This window comes from Channa argus, chromosome 1 (genome assembly GCF_033026475.1).
Source record: "Channa argus isolate prfri chromosome 1, Channa argus male v1.0, whole genome shotgun sequence".
NCBI lineage: Eukaryota > Metazoa > Chordata > Actinopteri > Anabantiformes > Channidae > Channa > Channa argus.
The window spans coordinates 10,509,873-10,533,808 of NC_090197.1; the positions used below are offsets into that span (position 1 = coordinate 10,509,873).

General features: G+C 42.1%; 1 protein-coding gene across 4 annotated transcripts in view; it reads left to right on the top strand.

Annotated features, from left to right (window-relative positions):
* The window catches only part of LOC137122978 (ephrin type-A receptor 7-like), a 133,938-nt gene that overhangs the window by 40,308 nt on the left and 69,694 nt on the right, over positions 1 to 23,936 (top strand). The window lies entirely within an intron of this gene.

Below are 23,936 nucleotides of genomic sequence, written 5' to 3' on the forward strand. Positions count from 1 at the left end.
ATTGTTTGAATATCTTGAAGAAAGACATAACAGGACTAATGGTTTTGCCGTATCAGAAGCCTTAAACAGGTTCATCACCCTATTTTTCCTCATCTCATTTTAAGTTAATGATTCTTGGGACCCAAATTTATACAATACAAGACTTGATTATGAATTCTGCAGTGAATCAAAGACTGAGAAAAAAGGCAGTAAAAAAAGGCAGGAATCCAGACAGGAATCACAGATTAACAGAACAGAAGGTACAGTCAATAAATGGCAGAGGATGATGATCCATATGAAAACAATCCAGCTGAGACAAAATACTGTGAGAGTGAGAGGACCTTACTGGACCTTCATTTGCATTAAGAGAAATCTGAAAGACTGATGGAGAGGGTTTAGGCCAAGGAGAGGAAAACGGAGTGAACTTTTTTTTTTTCCCCCCACAAAGAATCACAGCAGTACAGAAAATTGCCTTATTGCATTAGGCTTCTGAATGCTGGCACAGGTTTCGACATGTGTGGCATGGTATATGAAGTGTAAGATTAAACAATCTGAACAGCTCAGTGTGTGTGTGTGGGTGTGTGTGTGCGGGTGAAAGAGGAGGAGAGAACACAGTGGCCATTTCTTTACGCCACATCTCTCGTCTAAAATTTGCATACAGCGATGACCACATGCTTTATATGAAGCATTGTCAGTGTCAAGGTGCCAGCGGGTGTAGTTTGTTGCTGTCTGACGCAAACAGGCCTGGATATTATTGGAATCATTTGTCACAACCCATTGCTCATGAAATAGCAGCCGTTTGATCATCTGACTGTCGCTGTTGGCTTTCACACCCAATCTTGCATTGCTGTGCATTGCAGTGTGGGGGTTGGGGTCACTGGACAGCAGACCGTGTGCATTGTAATGAATGTTGAGCCCTTCATGGTATTACTGGGTGTAACTTTAGTTTGTTTCTCTTTAATCCAATTACTTACTTTTGTGTATGTGGCTTTCAAAGTTTTTTAAGCATGTTCAGTCGCTGATATATTTCACTTTAAGCTCAACGTACCAGTGAATGTTAAGAGTAGGAAAATCAATATAAATAACAGAAATTTTAAACCAACGTGTTTGGCTTTTCTGCCGACACTGTAATTAAATTGAGGGAGAACAGAAACTGAAAGAGCTGCCAATGAAAGACGAGCAAGTGCTGCTTGACATGCGACTGCAACAGAGGACGTGGTTGTGGATGAAAAAAGCCGGGTTACCAGGAGATTGATACCAAATATATTAGTTATTAGTTATAAAGAAGCAATTTGAAATTAGGTAAAAGTGTGTGCAGGTAATTCTCAGAAGTTGAGTTAAAGAAGCAGGACGGGGTAAAGGGTTAGTAGTAGTAGTAGCCAAGAATGAATCCTTGGATGCACATTGACATGCTTTCTGAAGAACAGAATGCTTAAAAATTGGAATGGAAATGTAAAAGTATCACCAGAAAAAAAGTTGGAGTGAGCACTAATCAGAAGTCATGCAGAACACTTGCTTTGTTGCAGAATTTCTGTTCCTAAGTTTTAGACAGTTGGAGATGAGCACTGCTCAGTGATATTGGCAGTTGGTCTTTGTGCAAACAAAGTCTGTGTTGCTTGACCTGCTTTTGGTAATTACAACTGTGCTTTTTCCACAACAAAAGCTGAGCCGGAGACAATGAAATCTGAAGGACAAACTTGGACACTTTGAGCGGACTAATGGTGAGCTACGAGCAAAGTCAAGAAAAATGGATGGGGGGGAAGACAAATGAAGAAATAAAACTTATTTCTGACAGTGTTAGAAGACAACGAGATTAACATTTTGAAGGATAAACTGGTGAATAGGGAGAAAAGAAGGGGGGGGGGGGCAAAGGAGCAGGCAGACAAGGGTGGCAAACTCCAGCGACAGCACCAATAAAGACCAGAAGACCAATGAGGGGCAGAGAGAGACAGATCTGATGTTGGATTTTTGGGGCTCAGCTTTCCCTGAATACAATTGAGTGAGTTACAGTGTACTCTAGTACAGTAGGTGACAGGGCCTGTCTCTCACTCACACACACACACACACACACACACACACACACACACACACACACACACACACACACACACTCTTCCCCTGTAATGCTTAATTTCTCAGTCCAGCTGTAATAGTGTGAATATGCAGCCCAGACCCCGACATCTCCCACTGCACCAGAGCTATTGATCAGCTGTAATGCTCCACTAAACTGAGGAATTGCTCTGGGACTGCTCATACACACGCACCTAGCAAAGGACCCACATGCAGTGGCTGTGGTTTCTGCCACTACACAGTAGAAACACACACATACTGGATCTGATTTCATTCTGTGTTGGGAAGAGAAGCACGAGTATGTGTGTGTGTACTTAGAAAAAGTGCGTTTATAATACAACAGTGTGACTAACTGCTCTGCTGCTGCTATGAACATAATATAATGAATGGACAGCAGGCTAGTGATGCTGTAACATGGCAATAATTTTAAACTCATTTCTGTGAGTGTTTGTGCAGGTCCTGTAGCTGCTGTTAAGTGCCTCCCCTCACATTAAAATGAAAGCACGTTTAGATGGTCCGAACGTTCTTTAATCAGAAGTAACACAAACTGTCAAGGAGCATAAAAAAGATAAACTTCTAGTGAGATGATATGTTCCCCTTAAAGAAATCTACGGGTTTCCTCTGAGCAGCGTTTGTGTCCTTTTTAAGGTGTAATTTTAGCCCATTCTTCATGGCATAATTGTTCCAAATCTACCAGATTGCTGGCATGCCTGCCGTGTACAGCCTTCTTCAAATCTACTCACAGGTTTTTAATTATATTTCAGTCTGGAGACTGGGAAGGCCACGGTGAAACATTCACCTCATTCTTTTTAAACAACTTTCGAGTTGACTTTGCTTTGTGCTTTCTGGCTCATTGTCACGTCGAAGGATGCGCTGCCTCTTATTTTTAGCTTTTGGGCCGATGGCAGGAGGCTTTGCAGCAGCCACTGGAGCTCTGCATTAAGTGGAAGGAAGAATGAAAGCAGGCCAATCGGAAGATTATTAAAGCGCACGTAAACCCCCAAATCATCAGCGATGTGGCAATGCTTTTCTTCTCCTCATAGGTCTCATTTGACCACACACCCTTGCTCTAAAATGGGTTTGTTTTGTCCTCATGTTCCTTAGCAAACTCTTAGCATGCTGCCTTATGTCTAGAAGTAGGCAGTGGCTTCCAGTGTGAATTTTTTTTTTTTTTTTCCTCCCAAACACTCCAGACTTTTGCAGGACTGAGTGGACTGTTATTTCATTTGCAGGACTTTATCAGGTCCCCCGCTGTTGGTTTTTGGATTCTCATGTAGCTCTCAAGCCAATTTTTTTCCTTCTCAGTCTTCTACTTCTTATAAGGGGCTCTACCTCTGGATAAAAATGTAATTTTTATAATTGTACTCCCCGACAATTTTTATTACTTCTGATAAACATTTGTACCAACCGAATGTGCCTTAAATATTACGCTGGGAAAAAAAAACATTCTTTGTTTTACTTTATTTGCCATTTCAACGGGAAAGGGAATACAAACTTTTTTTCACACCACTGTATGTCTTGTTTACGCCGGAGTGTAACTGTGTCCCAGGGCAGGTCAATAATATTGAATAGTTATTGAGTAGCTACTGATAATGGATAAAGAAGATGGAGTTCTGCTATTTAGGAGAAGATTATTACCACAGGCAAAGGAACAGCCCTACCAGGCCTAGTTAACACTGGATTACCACAGGTTATAGCATCAGTTGTGATTGTCCACCTCCTGTAACGATTGCTGCTCTTTGGTTATTATTAGTGGGAGAGCTGTAAGCACAGCTCTCATTAGTGGGAGAGCTGTAAGCACAGCTCTCACACTTATGAGATCCTTTTCTTTATTATTATTATTATTTCGCCGTTTTTCGGTCACTATCTCCTCCTAGACGGTTTGTCGTAGAAACTTCGTTCCACTTCCTAAACGTAGGTCTCTTTTAGGAGATCTATGCTATTACTTTTCTTATTAATAACTTTTATACTTTTTATTATATTTCACTTTTTATCAACTTTTTTTCCCATTGAAAATGAATGGAAGCCACTTAAAACTTCCCTTCAACTTGCCACTTTTCATCTGCCTCTTGTGTCATCATACTTTGGAGTAGAAACTTCATTTAAACTTTATACGGGTCTAGATCCTTTCAACTTTTTCTGGGTGGATCAGCTTCTTTGTATCTTTTATACTTTTTGAATAATCGCAGTTTTAGTTTTAGGCAACTTTTGGAGCTTTTTCAACTTTTCCATTAGTGTGTATTGCGGAATGTTGGAGCAGCTAGAGTGGGTGACATCACACGCACTCTAACTTTTCAGCTTCCACTTTTAGCAACTTTTTTCCTTCTTTTCCTTCTTTCCTTCAATCAACTTTAATCTTACATAAACAAACTATACATCAGAATGTAGGTATTTTTGTCTTCTTTCAGTAAATATAACTCTCATAGTGACAGGACTGACGGTTCTTTCTCCAAGAGTCCAGAAGCGGAGAGAGTGCCGTCTGAAACTCCCATTGGAGCCCATTATAACAGAGGTTCTTAAATTCTCCTCAAATCACAAACGGGGGGCTGTTTTCAAATCGCCACCACGCCTTCATTTTATGGAGTATATTCAAATAAAGTACATCAGTGTGTTCATTGAAGCCTTTTGTCACTCACAGTTTTTGAATTGTTTCGATAGGACTAATACTTTTTCATATTTTGAGCATTTTGCGAGGCATAGTCTCAGTACTTTTCCAGCCTGCCTTTGCATTTGGCTCACATGACTCAGCAGGCAGGCAGCAGTCATTGTCATGGTAACGGACACAGCTGCATGACGTCATGTAATCAGCCTCAGAGCTGTGTCCACACACTTTACCTGAGTTTTTCTCCCTCAACATACACAGTGGAGACACACACAGACACACACCCTCACAGACAGGAAATACCCTTTCAAAATAAAAGCCTTTCATAATATTTTATCCACTTTTTAGCATTTAAATGCTAAAATGACTTTGGGGTGAAGTTTCCCTACACACACACCCTCACAGATAGGAAACACACTTTCAAAATAAAAGCCTTTCATAATATTTTATCCACTTTTTAGCATTTAAATGCTAAAATGACTTTGTGGTGAAGTTTCCCTACACACACACACCCTCACAGACAGGAAACACACTTTCAAAATAAAAGCCTTTTATCATTCTTATTTAAATTATTTAGCATTTAAATGCTAAAATGAGTTTGTTTTGAAGTCTCCCTACAGTGGACACACAAACTACCACACAGACAGGAAACACACTTTCAAATTAAAAGCTCTTTTCAACTTTTTTTTCTCAACAGTTTTTCAGCATTAAAATGGTTCCTTCATTTCTAAGTAGTTACTTCTAGCTTTTTTCTTTACACTTTAATAGCAACTTTTTTACTTTGCTTCTTTCTTTGTTTCTTTTAACTTTGGGAATATTTACCTTTTCCTTTGTTTCTTACTACTTCTTTCCACTTTTGTTAATCAAGTTGTTGCTTTTTCACTTCTTACTTTTTTCTTTACACTTTCAATAGCAACTTTTTACTTTGCTTCTTTTTCTGTTTCGTTACACTTTAAATATCAACTTTTTACTTATTTACTTCCTCCATTGTTACTTTCTACTTTTTTTTTCTTTTCTGAATTCAACTTTTCTTGGGATTTTGGATTTTTTCCTTTTATTGTCATCTTCTTTCTTTCTCTTTTTGTTCGTATTTATCTCTCTTCAGCGTTTGCGGCTTTGAACGTGCAAACGCCTCTGCTCTCAGCAGCTTCTGAGCGGTCGGCCTCTACCGGGCGACTTAACAGCTCTCCCACGTAATTTCCTTGGAAATTGCCTTTTCTAGTTATTATTAAATTGCTCACTGACAAAAGTGAAATCATTAAACAAGAAGAAACTCCTAATAATTTGGTGATATTATCCAGGCATTAGTAATTTCTCTACAATCTATGATCAAACTGATGGTAAAATCAGTGGTATCTCAGGCCACTTTAGCACTAGTTGACGCCTGCCGTAACACCGGAATAAGAAACCGAAGTTGCCGTGGCGAACTGGCCAGCTACTACCACAGCACGAGGCTCTGCTTACTACTGCATTGAGAAAATCACATTGGAGGAGATGATGTGGAACCTGCACCTAAAGAATGTGGTGTGGGAGATTTTTTGATTCTGTATGAAATAAGTAAAAGGGCCGGTGGCCATTGCAGTCATGCCGACCAATAGTAAGCACTAAAAGGGGCACTACCACCCATCTGTTCAGCAAACTATTTCCCCGCATCATCCTTCAGTGTTCGCCACAGTAGACGGTTCAAGTTGCAGTTAGTTTGCTGCATGTGGCTCTAATACGGGTAACACACAGTTTTTAAGAGAATAGCTTTGAATCTTTGAAGCTGGTCTTTAATGAAAACCTTTAATGCACATAAAGAACTTTCATGTTTACTCAAACATTTCCTCCTTTCCACAGTGTCAGTGAATGTTTCACCTGAAACCCGACCACGGTTTACAGCCGTCATTCCATGGAAAAAATACACTTAAATGGTTTGAGTATAAATGTTGTCTTTATATAATTATGATTAGTCGCTCCCCACTCCAAAAAACTAAATATTCATATTTTGTTGTCTCAGGAAATTACGCATGAAACTGCACAAACACAGATCAAAGTCATAAAACAAGCTCAGCATTTAGACGTTTAATCATGAAATTATGAGAACAACCACATTTTTGAAATTCTGCTCTGAATTATTTAAAAGAAGCAGCTAAGTTCACTGCAGTTCCCCCTGCAAACGGTCAGCGAGACCATAAATTCAAATCTGTGGAAAATACTCATCCATTAAATGAGAACATTTGATTTTTCAATTCTCAGTGTAACTGAATACGTTATTTATCTTATTATAGAAAATGCATGTGGTATTTAAATGCTGTTATTCCCAGCGCTCTTTGCTTTGTTTTAAAATAGGTTGCAACCAAATGAACTGTGGAAGGAGAAAATCCTCGCATCTTCATCATCAAGTGAATGAGAAACCCAATCCCCAGTAGGACAGAAGTCTGAGGTGGCACTTGACAAGCGTCTAGGTGTGAATATAAAGAAGTATAAATATGAACGAGGGTGTTATTGAAAATCAGCAGATGTGCCCAGTCAGCGAAAAGTAAAAAACACAGAGGGAATTAAAAAAGCGGGAACAGTGGGAAGTGATGTCGTGTAGCACCATCCTTTGCTTTACGTTCGTGTGTGCAAAGCATTGTTACTTTACATCTTGGCCCAACATGCACTCAGTCCGATTTTTTACTACACGTACTCAGAGTAATGAGCACACACGTGTTCACCAGTCTCAATGTGAAATACCATGGGCAGGAACAGACCAAGGGGGGGGAAATAAATTATGTAATAGTTTGCCTCGTAAATGCTGCCTTATGCATGGGTATTTGTGTGTTTTTGTGTGCATGGCTGTCACACTCATGAGCTCCATCCTGTTCTAATTAAGGCAGGCTGATCTTTCTGTGTAATTATGGAGTGTGCTGCGTGCTTTCAGCAGATTCTCTTATTATCTCTGTTGTTTGCTGCTCCACAATCCAGCTCCAGGCACATTCACCACCCTGCTATTCCTTCCTATTGCTCCCCTTTCCCCTGTAATTTACGACACGCCTTCCTTCTCCTCCCCCCCCCCCCCCCCCCCCTGCTTTTTTATTTCTCTCACCCGTCTACCTCCACACACCTACTTTGAAGATGTGTGTGCACCTTATTTCTACGCCACTGATCTCAACAGTGCCTCATGACTCTTCCTCTTATGCTCGTGTTTGTTTGCTTTCTTTGTCCCTTATACCTTCTCATTTTCTCCTTTGCTTCTTTCTGTCTTTTCATCCCTCCTCTTTTCAATATTTGCTCTGACTTGCTGTTTCTGTCTCTCCCTGCCCCCTGTGGGCGACCATGTGGCAGGGTGAGATGGGGTAAGGCAGGGTGAGTCAGGTTAACAGGCTGAAATCTGCTGGAGAAGCTTGGAGATTTATCGTGCGTGTGTGTGTATGTGTGTGTGTGTCTGTGTGTGTGTGTTTGGCACTGGTGCCCAATCATATGTTTCTAAAGTCATTCCCTCTGTTGCACTCCTCTTCCCCTCTGTCTGTTGTCGCTTCTTGTCATGTCCTCATCAACCCTCCCTAACTCTTTTTGTCTCATACAGAATTCGCCTCATATTTTCTTCTTTGACTTTTATTTTCTTGAGCCTTCCATTCTTCACTTATATCTCCCACTGATTTGTGCCTTTATACAAAAGCCCCCTCTCAAAGCTGCTATCGCCCCCCTCGTCTTTCCCTCTCCAGGGTTTGACTGCTCTTCCACTCTTTCTCCTTTTTATCACTGTTTTCTTTTCTTTTTTCTTTTTTTTTATTTTACCCCTTCTCTTTACACCAGCTCTCCCTGGCTCGGTCCCACTCCTGCCCATCTGGTCTCCCCCCCACCTCCCCCTTGCCTCCAACCCTCTTCCATCTTTCTCCCCTCCAGCCATGTCACCCAGTACTGTTAGTCATCTCTCTCCCGAGCTTTTCATTTTAAATAATTCACATACTCCTGGGAGAATGACAAATGTGTTCTTTTGTGATGTATTTATTTAGCTGGCCAGCCAAACACCAAGTGGGCTAACAGCACAAACACACAAACATTGGCACACACTTATAAAAATGTTGAAACATTCCCACGTAGACATACAAGCAGCTACATGCGCATGCTCACTTGCAGAGGAACCATTAAAATGTCCCTTGGTTATTGAAAGTGTGAGCTGGAGGGAGGCCAAGCATTCACCATTCATTGAGCTCCTGCCTTCCTTTACCTAGGGAGAATGAAGCGAGTAAAGGAGGAGGAAAAGGGAGCAGAAAAGGACGACATTGTGTGTATGGAAGAAGATGAAAATGTTGAGGGGGGAGGAGGTGAGGCACAAGAGGGAAAACGGCGCTGCAGAAAGGAGCCGTAAGAGAATTCTCGTGGTTGTGCTGTTTGTTAGTCGCTCTGCATAAGAGCTGAATGCATAAAATATGAGTCGTAAAAAGCTGCGGATGATTTCATTGTGTATGTATGAAACACACATACACAGTGGCGTTGCGGAGAAATGGCTGTGAGATCGGACTGACACAAGAAGGATGGAGGCGGGACAGTGAGAGAAATTCGGAACGAAGGAATATTGAGTCGGGCTGGGGGATTAAAGGTCAAAAAGAGCAAGTTAAGAGAAGCTTGTTGATGTGGAAAGGAAGAAAAAGTGGAGGTCAGAGGAGGTAATGCATAAAGAGAAATGTGAAGGAACGGGAATAAAACGGGGGGAAAAAACCGAGTCATTCAGTGCAAAGATTGGATTAACCACAAACTACTGTACAACATGCCACCACCAGCCTTCTCTCCTCTCGTCTCCTCCTACTGCACCTCTTTCAAGCTCCCCCCCCCCCCCCCCAACCAAACTCATGAATTAAATACAGCCGACATGAATGCATCAAAGTTAGAAAAGGTTGGCATCCAGTTTAATCATGTTGCTAACTCTCTCGACATGACAGCCCCATTCCTCTCTGGCTCACTCAAGACTACTGAGCTGAATCAAACATTAAGTTACGCATGGAAATATCCTGTTGGAAAAACCGCTCGCTACATAGTAACTGAGTGACTGGAACGATGGCGTAAAAAAAAAAAAAAAAAACAGATTATTAAAACAAAAGAAGGCAGCTTTGTTCCACGTTGTACCAGTTTGCTCTTTCTTTTCATCTTTACTGATCTTAGTGTATAATCATTTTAAGACTCCTACAGGATTTCCAGCACATGACACAAGACTTGTAACTGAGTAATGTTATGCACATCCACATCACTTAGTTGCTCTTATTAAATCATCAGGTAAAAATTTTCAGATGTAAATATAGCATGTAAATTTCCCTGTGGATACATTGTGTTATTCAGCAGCAAATAGAAATCATATCCAGAGACAAGACAATATAAATAAAAATGCAACAATGAGGGAAGATTTACAGCGCAGCTGGTAAGTGCTGCACCATTTTTTTTTCTCCTTCTAGGGAACATATTTATCAGACTTATGGAGTAAGAAACATGTTATTTCCTCTCACTGACACTGTGCATGTGTTTACAAAATGTTGCTCTGAATGAAAGCCATGCATCTCCAAATTTGGTGATTTTTAATTCTCCAGAAAACTGAAAAAAAAAAAATGTTTCTTCTTAGGTTGAGTGATTGTGTGAAAACATGTTTGAATAGCTTAAACAATTTACTGCAAAAAAAACCCAAATAGCTCATAAAAATCTGACATTTTAGGCATTGCGGATTTCACAAAATGGTGACAGAGACTATAACAATTTCTATCTTAACATGAAGACAAATTGTAAAAATCCAAATTGTAAAAATTGGGCATTATTTAGAGATGGTGTTAAAAAAAATATGACTTGCTACTGCATATTGTCAGGATTACAGTAATATTTATTTGCACAGATGGAAAATTATGAAAAAAAAAATTAGAAACGACTGCAATTATTAACCCATGGTTGTGTCAGGTCAAGTGACTCCTGCACTTTTTTCTCTTAAGACTTATTGATGCTTGTGACTTTGGGCCACAGTTGCTGACAAAGCAGAGGTTGTGAATCCTGGGTGAACGTCTCTGACATAAAAGGATCGGTGAGGACAAGCTGTCTCTTAGCCTGCAGATAAATTCTAAGTCTGATTATGTCAGACTGTGTAATTCTTTGTGTCCTGAAGTGACACAGCCAAGGGACTCCGATGCCAAAGACGGCTTACAAGTGCTTCTCTGTTCACATGCAAGTGTGTCATTTAGACGGAGCCTTAGTTGAAGAGTTTTTCTTTTTCCCCTCGACTCTAGGGGACGGAGTCTGGATAATTACACACAAATTGTACTCAGACGCACACATGCATGCTACCTGACTATCATTCAAGTGCATCTCTCATCCTCCCTGTTTAAAAATGATATATTGTAGGTGAGAAGACACTGTCAAGCAATTGCCCTGCTGGCCCACAATCACCTCTTTCCATCCCCATTCAACCTCCACTAATAACTTTCCATCTGTTCAAAATTGATGTGAGATCAGTTTATAGATCTGTCTGCCCCCACTTAACCTTAGTGAAACGTACTTATTCTGTCAAAGACAGTGAGAAACGCAGTGCACACACGCACACCTCCGTTTATTAGGGCATAAGAAAATGCACTAAAGCAGTAGTTATTTTTAGCATACAGGTCTCATTATCGTCCCAGAAGTGAAATGGAAAAAAATAATATCATGTTTCTGGACGTGTGAAGACAAAGGTCTCTGGATTTGCAGAATAAGTCTCGAAGATGATTTGTTACTGATTTAGAATGACTCTGCCAACTCTACTTCCTGGTGCGAAGTACTCAGACTTTCAACATTTTACAGCAATGTGAACATTTTATAGTCATGAGTCGTTGGGTCACATGGCATCTGAGAATCGTCAGTCAAATTCATCAAAATTTAGTGGTGTGAAAACTGCCTCTCATGATATAAAAATCCACATTAACATTCTACCGTACTGTAGATAGTGGAAATACTGCTAAGGTGGCACCCTATTTGTTCTTAAACCTCACTAGGTGGATAGTTTTTTTATTTACACTAAGATCAACACATATCCCAGTTTTGTGTCTAGATGGTTTCATCTGACACACAACGTTAACGACTTATTAATTTTTTACTTTGATAATCATAACTGTGATTACAAGCCAGCAATTTGTGGCACAGTATCACCAAAATTCAAATTGAGAATCCAATGTCCTTTATATTTAGATTTTAAAGATTTTTTTGTTTTGTTTTGTTACAAACGCAAGATCGTCTGAGTGGCATTATTGTGCAGTTCTGATTTGATTGTCAGAAACGTGTCCTTCATTAACGTGTGTGCCCATGTGACGGGCTATGATGGCATCACTGTATGATGCTACTCGTTTGCGTATGGGACTGTGTGGCTTCTGCGCCGGCTGCTGTCGCTGTATTGACAGCACGGCTGAGGGGCCTGCTGTGACGACAGAGTGCCTGCCCCCTGGCTGCACAGTGGGCCTGGCATGCCATCCTGTGCCAGCTTGGCTTTCCATATACCTCCTTCATTTTGTTGTCATTTGTCATTACCCTCCCTATTGTGCAGCCTCCCTTGTGCACACACACACACACACACACACACACACACCCCACATCCCAATGAAAATGGATGGCATTTCCATGGACACCTGCGCCTCTGTGCCCCAGATCCTCCCCCCTACATGTCTGCACATATGCATGTAAATGGCCACCAGAATTCCTTGGACATGTGCATTTGCATATCCACACACTCGAATGCAGCACACCCATGCCATCCCAAACACGCAGAAACAAACGCCACATATGCATGCTCAGACATGGGCTTACTCCCACTCTCTCACAGGCTCGTGTGTGTTATTTGTTCATAACCCGCTCCATCTGTTTCTGCCTTCACGCCTAACTAAGGCCTGTCTACAACTCAGCGCATGCACATATACACACACAGGCGCACATTTATTGTTTTGATGTATAATCATGCACAGTCCCACAAACACCTGTAGTCCTCATATTGACTAAACAACCCATAATCCCCTTGGATGGACAACCTCATTAGCACTCAGAAGCCCTCAGACACTCACGCACATAAAAAAATAAAAATAAAAACATAACCATAAATCTGGGAAAACATTTTGGCTACCTGTTATTTTATATTCTAGTAGAGATGTCGGGGGACGCTGTGTACACGCTATCAATAATTGTTTCATGGTCTTTACACACACTAACGTGTCCTGATTCTGCTCTCCCTTTTTGTCCCACGCGCATGCACCTGGCGTGCACTTGCATGCACACTCCCACAGTCATGGTGGGGAGCAGTGTGAAGTGATTGGCATCCTGAGGCGAGTGTTATGGGTGACATTCCACGGTGCTGGAGTATAGAGGTCTCCTCCTCCTCTGGTCCACTGGCACACCGAGAGATTGGGGGCATAAGGTGGGTGGGGGTGCAGGGGAGGAGACACAGAGGGATGGTGGGGGCAAAGGGAAAGCAATGGTAGAGATAAAGAAAGATGGGTTATCTCAAGTACAAGCTTTAGGAAAGAGATACATTCATTGAATAATATATCTAATTTAGTTTTTTGTAGGAAGAGGTTAAGGTTCATAAATTATTCCTTGACGTTTGGAACAAGTATTCAAATCGACAACCAACTGGGAAGTGAAATCCATTCAGAATATGAGACGTTGCTACATAAAACCTGTGAACAGTGGTCACGAATAGAAAGCTCTATTACTATACTAAACCTTTTTTTTTAGTCCAATACTTTTAACTATTTTATTAACGGGTAATCAAGTGATGCATGTGCACAGGGAAAGACCCACACAGTGACCTGGTGGAGTTTCTGCCAGTAGCTAGCACCTGTATGACCCTGGCTCTTCCCTTATTCCCTTTCTCACTCTGTCTCTCTCTGTGTCGTCACTCACCATCCAGAACAATGTAAATCTAGTGTTGAATTAGTTATTTTCCCTCCCTATCATCCATCACACAGGGCACACTGAGAGGGTGGAGCGCGGAACAGTGAGTCTGTGTGGTGCAGTGAGCTGTCGCCATGTTTGCACAGATTGGAAAATCAGACGCAGGAAAACAAGAGCTCACACATGCCTCCATATGTACATTTCTGACAGAAAACACACCTTCTCCCAGTGCACACTCTTACTGTATATGCACACATGAAATGTTACAGAAGCGAACGGTTGCTTTACTCAGCGTACACATTTATATACAACCTGCATGTTACAGTTTGGTCTCTCTACTGTTTATTGGCTTGTTGTGTTGAGCTTGACACATGTTTATTTCAGTTGCCTGTTCTTGTGGTGGTAATGCCCGAATAATCCCTGGCTCCACTTGATGCTCAGTGTTCCCTCCCATTACACATAGAAATTCCTCCAAGTGACTGGATTTTACCTGTAGTTTGCCTCTAGTATATTTTTTGGATGTTTTGTCTAGGCGGCGAGAAGCCACATGACACACACCAAATCAGTGGTGGTTGTGGCCCCGGTCGCGATGATGGATGGTGTATTTATGAAGCCCTGTTCCACGCTCCGTATCAAGGACTACAAGCATCATCCAGTCCAGTGGAGAGAGAACAGCTGGATGAAAGGGATGACAGAGGCAAGGACTGAGGGATGGAGGAAGGATGGATGGATGGATGGAGGAGTGAATGAGACAGCAGAAGCGAGGGGTTTAAGGATGAAAAGGCAGTCGTGGGGGGTGGGAAATAAGAGAAACAGGCCACCTGCTTGGAGCGAAGGTCATAGTCAGCAGGGAGGGTTGGAGTCCTGCTGAGCCAGGGAAACGTCACATACACATGCACACAAGCCATGTTTAAATCCAAAAATAGCCCCACATCCTTTGTCATTCACTAACAAGCATTTTCCTTTTCTTTTTTTTTCTTTTAAAGAGACCACGCATAGAATAAAAGCAAGGAGACTTGATGTGTCAGCTTGTTATGTTGGTATGTAATGGATATTTGTCTCGCCTGCAAATTTGACAACCCATACCTTTTAGTCTTTACTATTCTTATGCCCATACATGCTTGCACACACCCCCACACACGTTCAAACGGCCTGGCGCCTCGCTGTTTTCATTTGTTCTTCCCGGGTGTTGTCTCATCTAGGCAGCGCCATCTATCCCACGTCGTTATTCTCATTTGGCACAGGGATAAATCTCATCCCAGTTTATGAGGCAGCAATTGTAAGCCAGATAGTAGATCGACTGGCCAACAAACTATTAGACAGAAAGACAGATGGGCAGAGGAGGGACAGACGGCAAAAACAAGCAGACTAGCAGCTCAAGAGCAAGATGAATAAACGGGCAGGAACACTGTAAGACACACACATTTACTAACCGTTAGAGAGAAGCATTTTGCTTGACAGGCTGGCAGGTTGGAGACAGAATGGAAGCAGGATTGCACAACCACATCTCAAGGTAGAGCTGCTCCCGAGGCTGAAACACTGTCTCTGGTTGAGTTGAAGCTCAAATGGTATGGACAAAAAAAAAAACCAAACAGTTTCTTCACTAATATGGTTGGGATGTACTGTAGAGTTGATGGGGGGGAAATGAGGGGAATGATGAGGGATGACTTTCAGTACGGCTGGACTCAGGCCTCAGGTAATAGTGTAACTACTGCCGTCAAATTCCTGCTTTCTGGCACGAGCGACGAAACCAATCAACGTGCTGAGTGTGTAGCTGACTCATACATCTGTGGATTGGTGTGTCGTTACATCATGGACACACTTTTTTTTCCAGTTCACAGCCTTTTCCTTTACCTTTTCCACTGCCTACACACGGTCAAATTTGTAACTAGAGCTGCAATTTACAGCTTAGAAAGTCAGTGTATGAAAACCTGTATTGCCTGTGGAATGCATAAAAATATGCATTAGTACCTGGACCTTGGCCAGCTGTATCAATCCAGTTAAAATGTGTCGCTGCCAAGGGAAAAGAAAGTTCTCCGCTGGCGGTGTGACAAAGGCAGTTTCCCTCAGATTTCCTGAACGGGATTCGTGCTCTCGTAGCTTTACAGTTACAGGCTGCTGCTCCGTGTGTGAGACGTGCAGTGGTCAGGGAGGACAGCACAAGACTGTGTCAGAGTTGTAAAGGGGCAACAAAGGAACCGAAGGCTCCCGCTTTCTCCTCTTTATATTCAGTTTATCCTCTAGGCTTCCATGTCCTCAGGGATGAAATTGACCCCGGGAGAAGATGTCCCAGTGGGATCAACTGCACCAACATAAGTAAAGGGAGTCTTTTTGTCAATTACACTTTTGTCATTTTCTTTAAGATAAACCTCTGTTCAGTTCTCACAGTAAACTTGCCTTATATAGCCTTTAACTTTTTAGTATTTTAATGATTATTCTATACACTCCCAGGGACGGGTTATTTTCAGAATAAAAAATGCTGTAATTCCATTGCAACTAAGAATTGATTTACTGTAGTAATGGCGTGTTCCATTCCGTCAGTCGGGGTTGAGCATTTTTGGAAAAAATTGACCACAACTAAAGGTGCAGCAGTTATTTGGTGCAGCAGATGCCTTGTCTCGGTCTTCCAAACCTTCTTGGCTGTCACGGAGGCAATGTCCTCCATTGGGGAATGGCAAATTGACCTGGTCCCCAGGGTTGCCTGAGGGGACACTGCTGACTGTTCACATACAGCCTTCAGGGGCTGTCATCTGCAGAAAAGCCTCGACCAGCACATCTTACTTAACCAACTAAGGGGGACAGTCAAGGATAGTTTACAGCTAAATGTAAGAGTTGGCTGTCATTTGTTACTGCAATAGAAATTAGAAACTAACTTATTCATGGTTATTATAATTAGCAAAATACTATACAGATTTGGTCTTATAGGAAGAAGTTAGAAATAATTCTGAGACTAAAGTAAATACACTATATATTAGTACTAAGTTACTAACTACTTAAAATGTTTGGGAAACTATAAATAAAGTAGAGTAGTAGAGTAAAATATGCTCAAAGTCAAATTTGGTTGTTGCCAAACTTTGACTAGAGGCCCTGGCAGTTCTGGTAACAGCAAGCTGCAGTATTTAGTGAATATGTCTCTCAAAGCGGAGACAGTTTTAGTGTCATTGTTATTGCGTGTATTTGTGCGTGCGTCTTGAGGGACTCGTGTTTGTGGCAGGACTGCTTTGGCGTCCCCTCCATCTGTGTGCTTTGTGCTATTCTTCCCCAGAGGCCCTTACACACACTCTGATGGCACATCAGAAGCCTCCACCTATAAACACTAGCATCAGTAACTACTCTCATACACTCTCGCTCTCAGTCTCTCTCTCTCTCTTGCCCTCTTTCTTTCTCTCTCTCTCTCTCTCTCTCTCTCTCTCCCTGCTGGCTGACTGTTGTTTATATGGCTGTAAAATTCAATTAGGCTGCAGGGGAGCGGGCCGGCCTGCATTACTGCCTGCCAGGGTGACATTTCATTTGCAATGAATCATGGGCCAGAGGAGGACCGGGCCGCCGAGCAAAACAACACTTCTATCTGTCCTCTTCTTCTCTTTTCCTTTTTTTTTTTCCTCTTCTTCCTTCGTACACCTTCAGTCATTTTGAACATTCTCTATGTTGCCCTGGTGCATAAACCCTTCTCTGTTTTTATTCCCTCCCCTGAGGTGTGATGCCGAGAGAACCGTTAGATCTCTTCCTTGTTTACCGTTTGCTGAACGTGCAAACGGGACCTTGTATTCACCATTCTTTGCTCTTTTTTTTAAATTTTTTGTTCCCACCTAACCTTCAAGTTCACTTTTATCAGGAGGGTCAGTGGTTGGTCCATCACTACGTTCTTCGCTCTTCTCCTCCTTCTTTGATCCCACCACTTCTGTGAAACTGTAGAATTTAGCGATGGCGATGCCTTGTTCTCCCCTCTGGCTCATATTGATGAGGGGCAAGACCTCAGCATTTTAGGTCCACTTCAGTGCCTGCCAAAACAGTTTGGGTAGGTTTGGCAAAACCCCCAAAAAGTCATCCAATTTTAACATGCATCAGTTGGAGCCAAATATGTATTCCATGAACAGAACTCAAGTGTAAATCAGGAAATGGTGGATTTGAGGAGTTTCCCTCCCCATAGTACCAGAGTGCACAGACTGCATTATTTTAGAATAGATTAAGAAAGATCTTGGTTAAATCCTCCAAGAGAGCTGTGAGATGAGAAATTACCTCTCGCGCTCATTAAGGTGATGCATACAATAGCATGAATGGGGTGGGGCTCAGAATAGCATGTAGTAATATTGTGGTGTGTGTGTGTGTGTGTGTATATGTATATAGATGGATAGAGATATAATGTGCTGATATCCGTACAACAGCCTCGTGAAGACTCACTCCTGGTGGTTTTAAGTGCTATTTAAAATGCTCACTGCTAATATACACACACCTACTAAACACATTTGTGCTTTGGGGGGGGGGGGGGTTCAACAATTCTTTCCAGTTTGAGTAATTTGTCATTTTACTCTCATGAACTGCTGATCTTGCAGTCTGACACTCACACAGCCCGGCCGAACATGTTTACTCTGCTGTTTAACATCATTAAACACTTACAGACCAACTTCCTGGTCCCATGTTGTAGTTTCCTGTGCCATAAGTGCTTTTTGCTAAAACTTTCTGTCCATTCAGTTTTGGTTTACCCCTTACTAAGGGGAATGAGATTATCTGGGGATTTTCAGTAATAGTGCAATAACAGTTGTGTTACAGAGATCATTCTCAAATTATTGTTTATTCACATATCCAAATATCATAAATTTGCCTTTTACGCATATAGAACCTTCTGTCCTTAGACCCTTAGATCACATAACTCTGGTATGTGTCCCTTCTCATGTTATAGGGACTGGCATAGTCAACACTATTCGCAGGGCAGAGATCATCTCTCCAGTTTTTTTTTTAACCACTGCAAATATTTGCATGTTTGCATCGGCATGTGAAAAACATAGGGTCCTATATGTTGTCTACACTGTGATGGTGAGTTCTTTTAATACATTGAGCTCTGCCTCAAACACTTTACGTTCCTGTGTCCTTTACGCTGTTTACGAGCACTGTGATCACCATGTGACACAAAAATGACGGGGAGTCCAGCCTCTCGGTGGGATCTGAATGGAAGCAGTAAATTTACAGTGACACCGGAGAGCGAAAGTAGCGTAGGTTCACGCCGAGTGACTCCTCCGATAAGGCCAGCTCAGGGAACAAACACTAAATCCTCCTCCTTCTCCCACAATGCACTGCAGTTCAGCAGGAGAGAGCCTCCGCTGACCTTCAGGTGTCAGCATTTGCATTTTATCAGGCAGGTGTGTGAATGTGCTTGTGCAGGTATGACTGTGCTCTGTACTTCGCCGTTTTTATATTCCAGGTGAGATGTTCCATGCAGATTGTTATGATGTAGTTATCACCACGACACATACACTCTCCTCACCTCTCTCGCTTGTTGTTGCTCCCTCACACACACATTAAATGTCCATAGTAAGTCCATCCTGCTCACAGTTTAGGGAGAAACCCCGTAGGGAAGGTGATCTTTATTTAAATCCAGTTGTCTGTGCTTATTCCTAATCTCCTCCCTCAGAAAGAAGGGATTTCTCTGCTCTCCTCTGCTCACTGATGTGATTTACACCAGGGGGCAGACGGAAGGAAGGAATGGAGGCATGAATTGGTAGTGGTAAACGTGAGTGAGTGATGATGGATAGGATATGGCAACATAGAAACACAGAAAAGGATGTGCACCGATCACATGGGGTCAAAAATATTCCCTAGCAGAGAAAATGTGTGTATTTGTCGTGATATTTAACTGTACTTTGAGTCGATGTGATGTCACGATTTGCCATTTGTTGTGTTACAGCATCTCCATTAACCCGTAGATCCAAATGAATGCGCTGCGCATTAAATATCACCCCCTTTATCTTCTGAATTGTAGAACCAGTTATTTTTTAGACTGTGATGGTGTTTTGAGATTTAAAGAAGAGCATAAACAAGAAAAATGCATGTGTTTTTTGCAAGTTGTTAGATTCTCTCTTGCTTCCTTAGGTTTACTTTGTTGGAGTGTGTGTGTGTGCAGTGTATTTATGGATTAGAGCAATCAGTACCTACCACCTAGGCGAAGTTCCTGCATGCATTTGCACTGTAGCTCTAATTAAAGTTTGACTGGCACTCCGGGTGACACACTCAGCGTGTTCTCCACTCTGCATCGCCCTGGCATTCTGCATGGTCAAACAGCATTACAGAGATAATGTCTATTGCTCGCACCCTAACTGTTCACTCCCTTGAGTCTCCCTTTCCTCTCCCTCTTTCTCCCACTCTTTTGCCTGTCTGCCCGCTTTTGCCTAACTTTCTGTCTTCCTCACTCCTCTTCATCCTTCAGTTGTTCTTTCGCAAAGACAGAAAGTTTTCCACCCCTGTTTGAAGGATTGGATCGATCCATGCTCAGACGTCCCACCAGCATTCTCAACCACTGGGCCGAACCATTAAGCTCCACATGTGGGGATTATACATCGTTCCTCTCTGTATTCCCCTTGACTTGTCTTCTTCGGCTTCCCCATCGCTCCTCCATCCCTCTAACTGACACATTGATACTGCCTGCATCTCTCGCTCTTCCTCTCCTCCTTTTACGCTCGCTCTCTCTCTTTGATCGATACCTTTGCTGCCTCTCCCCTTTTCTCCCCGCTTGTCTGAGCTTCTCCCATGCCCCTTTGTCCTTCAGCCGTGGTGTGTGTTCCTACGCGTGTGTTTGTCTGAGGCCCTCCCTGCAACTCACAGGAGGAAGATGCCAATTAGTGCATGGGCACCAGATACGTCGGCTGTCAGCTGCTGGGTCTGTGTGCTCCATATGACTTTGTTTCTGTTTGACCAGTTCTTCATCGTAAACTCCAACAAACACACAATCACAAAGTTAGGAAAAAGTAGTGCGTGGGTGGGCATCTGGGGGTCCTTACTGTGAGCCAATACACAGTGTGAGCAAGGCAATAACCCTCCGTGGCAAACCTCTTATCTCTCATCTCTTCTTCTCCTCTTCATCTTTTTTGTCTATCCATCTCTGTGTGTGACACACACTCTCTCTACAGTTCCACTCATGTGTGTCTTCCACCCATAGATGCCCTGTAAACACCCGATACAACAATACAGAGTAAGAAGGGGTAAAAAAAAAAAAAGGAATCGATAGAGGAGAGAACACATAGGGTTGACATGGTCAAGCTCCCGTGAGACTTTGTTTTTCCGAGTGTGTGTGTGTTTGAATGACAGCAACTTTTTAATTGCCATTTTAAGTTAATAGTGTCATGTACTGTCACCTCCTAATCACATACATTGGCATATCTGTCAAATGCAGATCATACTCATGTGCAAACACACCCACACATTCTAGATAGCAGGATATTAATACGGAACGTGTGACCAGTCACTGAGACATAACATCACTCTCTCTGCATCTTTTACACTGTTGGCTTTCTTTGTGTTATTTGTGTGTGTGGTGTGGGATTTGTGTTTTCTCTAACCCTGCAGAACACTCAGTTCCTGCCGCACTGCTCCCCAAAGACACATTTGTCACTTTGTCATTTGTCATTCTGGAGTCCCCACGGCTGGCTGGCCTGTGTGTGTGTGTGTGTTCCACTGGACACAACACAGCTGCAGCTCTCTTTCTGACCATGTTACTTCACACTTCACCCCTCTTCTTTCCATTTAACTCCATGTAATCTCCACCCTTCCAGCCTCTGCTTATTTTCTTCTGCCTCTCTACCTTTCTCCATCTCTGCATGTTTACTTCACTGCAGTGTATATGGTTTCCGTCTTGACTGCTTGTCGTCTTCTCGATCATGAAAATGTTTTTCTTGATATTATACGTTGGCATTGAATTATAAACACCTGGAAAAGGATGCGATGTCTTTGTTTTTTTCCGTCCAGGAAAATGTCAGATTTTCTGCCTAATTCCAATAAGCAGAAATTAATGGAATAATGCGTTTAGAGCAGTTAAACCGCATCAGTTATGCTGGAGGTGTTGTTTGGATAATTCACAGATATGTACAAAAGAAATGGTTTCAGTCCACGTTTACAAGTAATGGGCATATGAAATAATTACTTTAAAACAGAAAAGCTCAAATACTATAAACAGATTTAATGTAATATAACCATTTATTGGTAATAAAAAATACATCCTCTGCCTTATGGACCAGTTGTTAATTGGCCACATTGTGCCCTATGTGAAGAAAAACAAACGCATCATTAGTTACAGTCAACTTAAGGGGGGGTTAAAACTAGTGCATTTGGGTAATAGATGAAAAGATTTGTCACCTGACTGTTTCATTTTTTTTCTCATTCACTTTCTTTGAGGCTTTTAGGCATCCTTACTTCACTCCATCCCCTATTGACTGAATCAGAAAATTGTGAAACAACAATTGTGTGTTTGTGGCCACCAGGAAAAACACAAACACGCAAACATCTAACATCTTTCTAGATCATTTCCTATATCTCAAAATTACCCTAAGGCTTACAGTGATGTTCCACACGCGCACACACCCCTGCATGCGCACACACACACCTGCTAACTGGGGTGTAGTGGATGTGCTGCCACGCACGGCTGCAGTGGGAATTACGTCATTACTCATTTATGCATAGTTTAAAGAAGACATATTTTCAGTTTTAGGCAGAGTCTTATGTCAGTCATTGTGTATTCACAGCATTGTCATGCTGTCTTTTTCTCAGCTGAAAGCTCCTCGGGGCCGTGCGTGGTGCCTGTCACAATCCCTTCACCTCGGTGTCAGTGAAATCTTCCCAGGAAAAACACCATCATTAGCTTCTTCTCAAGGGAGCTCTTTGCGGAGGCAAATAAGCAGGCTTTTATGTCAGACATTGGTTGAGCTGGAATTCCTATTCCACTCAATTTGAGGAATGAAACAACCATCAGCGCTTATCATCAGGCTTGAGTTATGGCTAGAGGACCCTATTCCGTGCCCGTAACTCTCGCTGATCTTCTCACAATTGATTAAAGGAGCATTGCCATAATTTTCCCTCGGCGTTTCCATTCTCGACTATGAGACAACAGCAATACCATCGTCTTTGTGATTTATTTTACAACCGTGACTGTTTTATTAGTAACCAAGAAATGGCTAGGCGATTGCATCGAGCCGTCATTATGACAGCGGTGCCATTTGCGCTGTGGCTCCATACGTGAATAAGCTTTGCTGTGTGTGCGTGTGAGCTCAAGGTTTATAGACCATGCTAAATGTCCCTTGGATGTGAGCCATGTCATATGGCCACTGTCTGTCTGTTCTCTGCAGCACAGATCAGCACAGCACTGATAAAGCGTGAAGATAACAGTGGCACTAGTCAAGGACACACTCATCTCTCTCTGTGTCTTCTCTCTCATCTTCCTCCTCCTGTATAGATTTCTGTCTTCCTCTCTTTGTCTCGCTTCATCTCTCATCTTTGTCTCTCTCCGACCCATCTGTCTCTTTTTATGCCCACGCTGTCAAATTTTGATCCCTCTTTCTCTGTTTTTATTGACTCTGTCCTTTTCTCCTTAGCTCTGGTCTCTTTCTCTGGTTTCACCGTGCTCCTTCTATTGAACTGAACTGATTCCCTGTCCTTCTCTTACTTTCTGCTCCACTTCACTCGTTTTTTACAATTTAATTCCCAGTATTAGTTAAAAAGACCGTACTTTTGGTCTGGGGTCATTTTGTGCTAAGCCACTTGAGTCAATTTAAACGAGAACATATATAACTTTATATATTAGTATTACAAAAAAAATTTTTTATTGTACAATAATATAATGAGTGACCAGGGCTGATCTCATGCAGATATAAATTACATGATCAATAACCATAAAGATTAAATACATTTGCAGCTCCACTGAGAGGTCAAAGGTCGCGGTCAGACACACCCCAGCTAATCACTTGATGTATGGGCTAAAATCAACTTCCATTTACTTTTGTTTTTTGTATTGACTGATTGATTCTTGTGTACGTCCTTGTGTGTTTTACTGTGCAAGCATCTCACTGCGAGAGACTCCCACAGAGAGACAAGCTCCATGCTGTTGCCTGTCTGAATTGTATGCTCATTTATTTATTATTTCTTGTGTTTTTTGTTTTGGTTAACCTACAGTATGTCCCCGCCTGTGCATAAGCTGCACTCAAAATGAACCCTTTATTATCCATTTGTTATGAGAAAACCAGGGTGGGCAGATAAAAGAGAGGAACATGAGTTCCCATGTAACACTCTGAGATAAAGGAGGAAGAACGGGGAAGGAGTCATGCTTTGGAAGTCTCATCTGACTTTTAAGTAGCTGTCAGACTATAAAATATCTGTCCGAGGAGATCTGAGAGCATCTAACAGAGTCAGGGTTACTCGCTGCCATGTGGGCCTGAAAGAAGATAAAAGATTC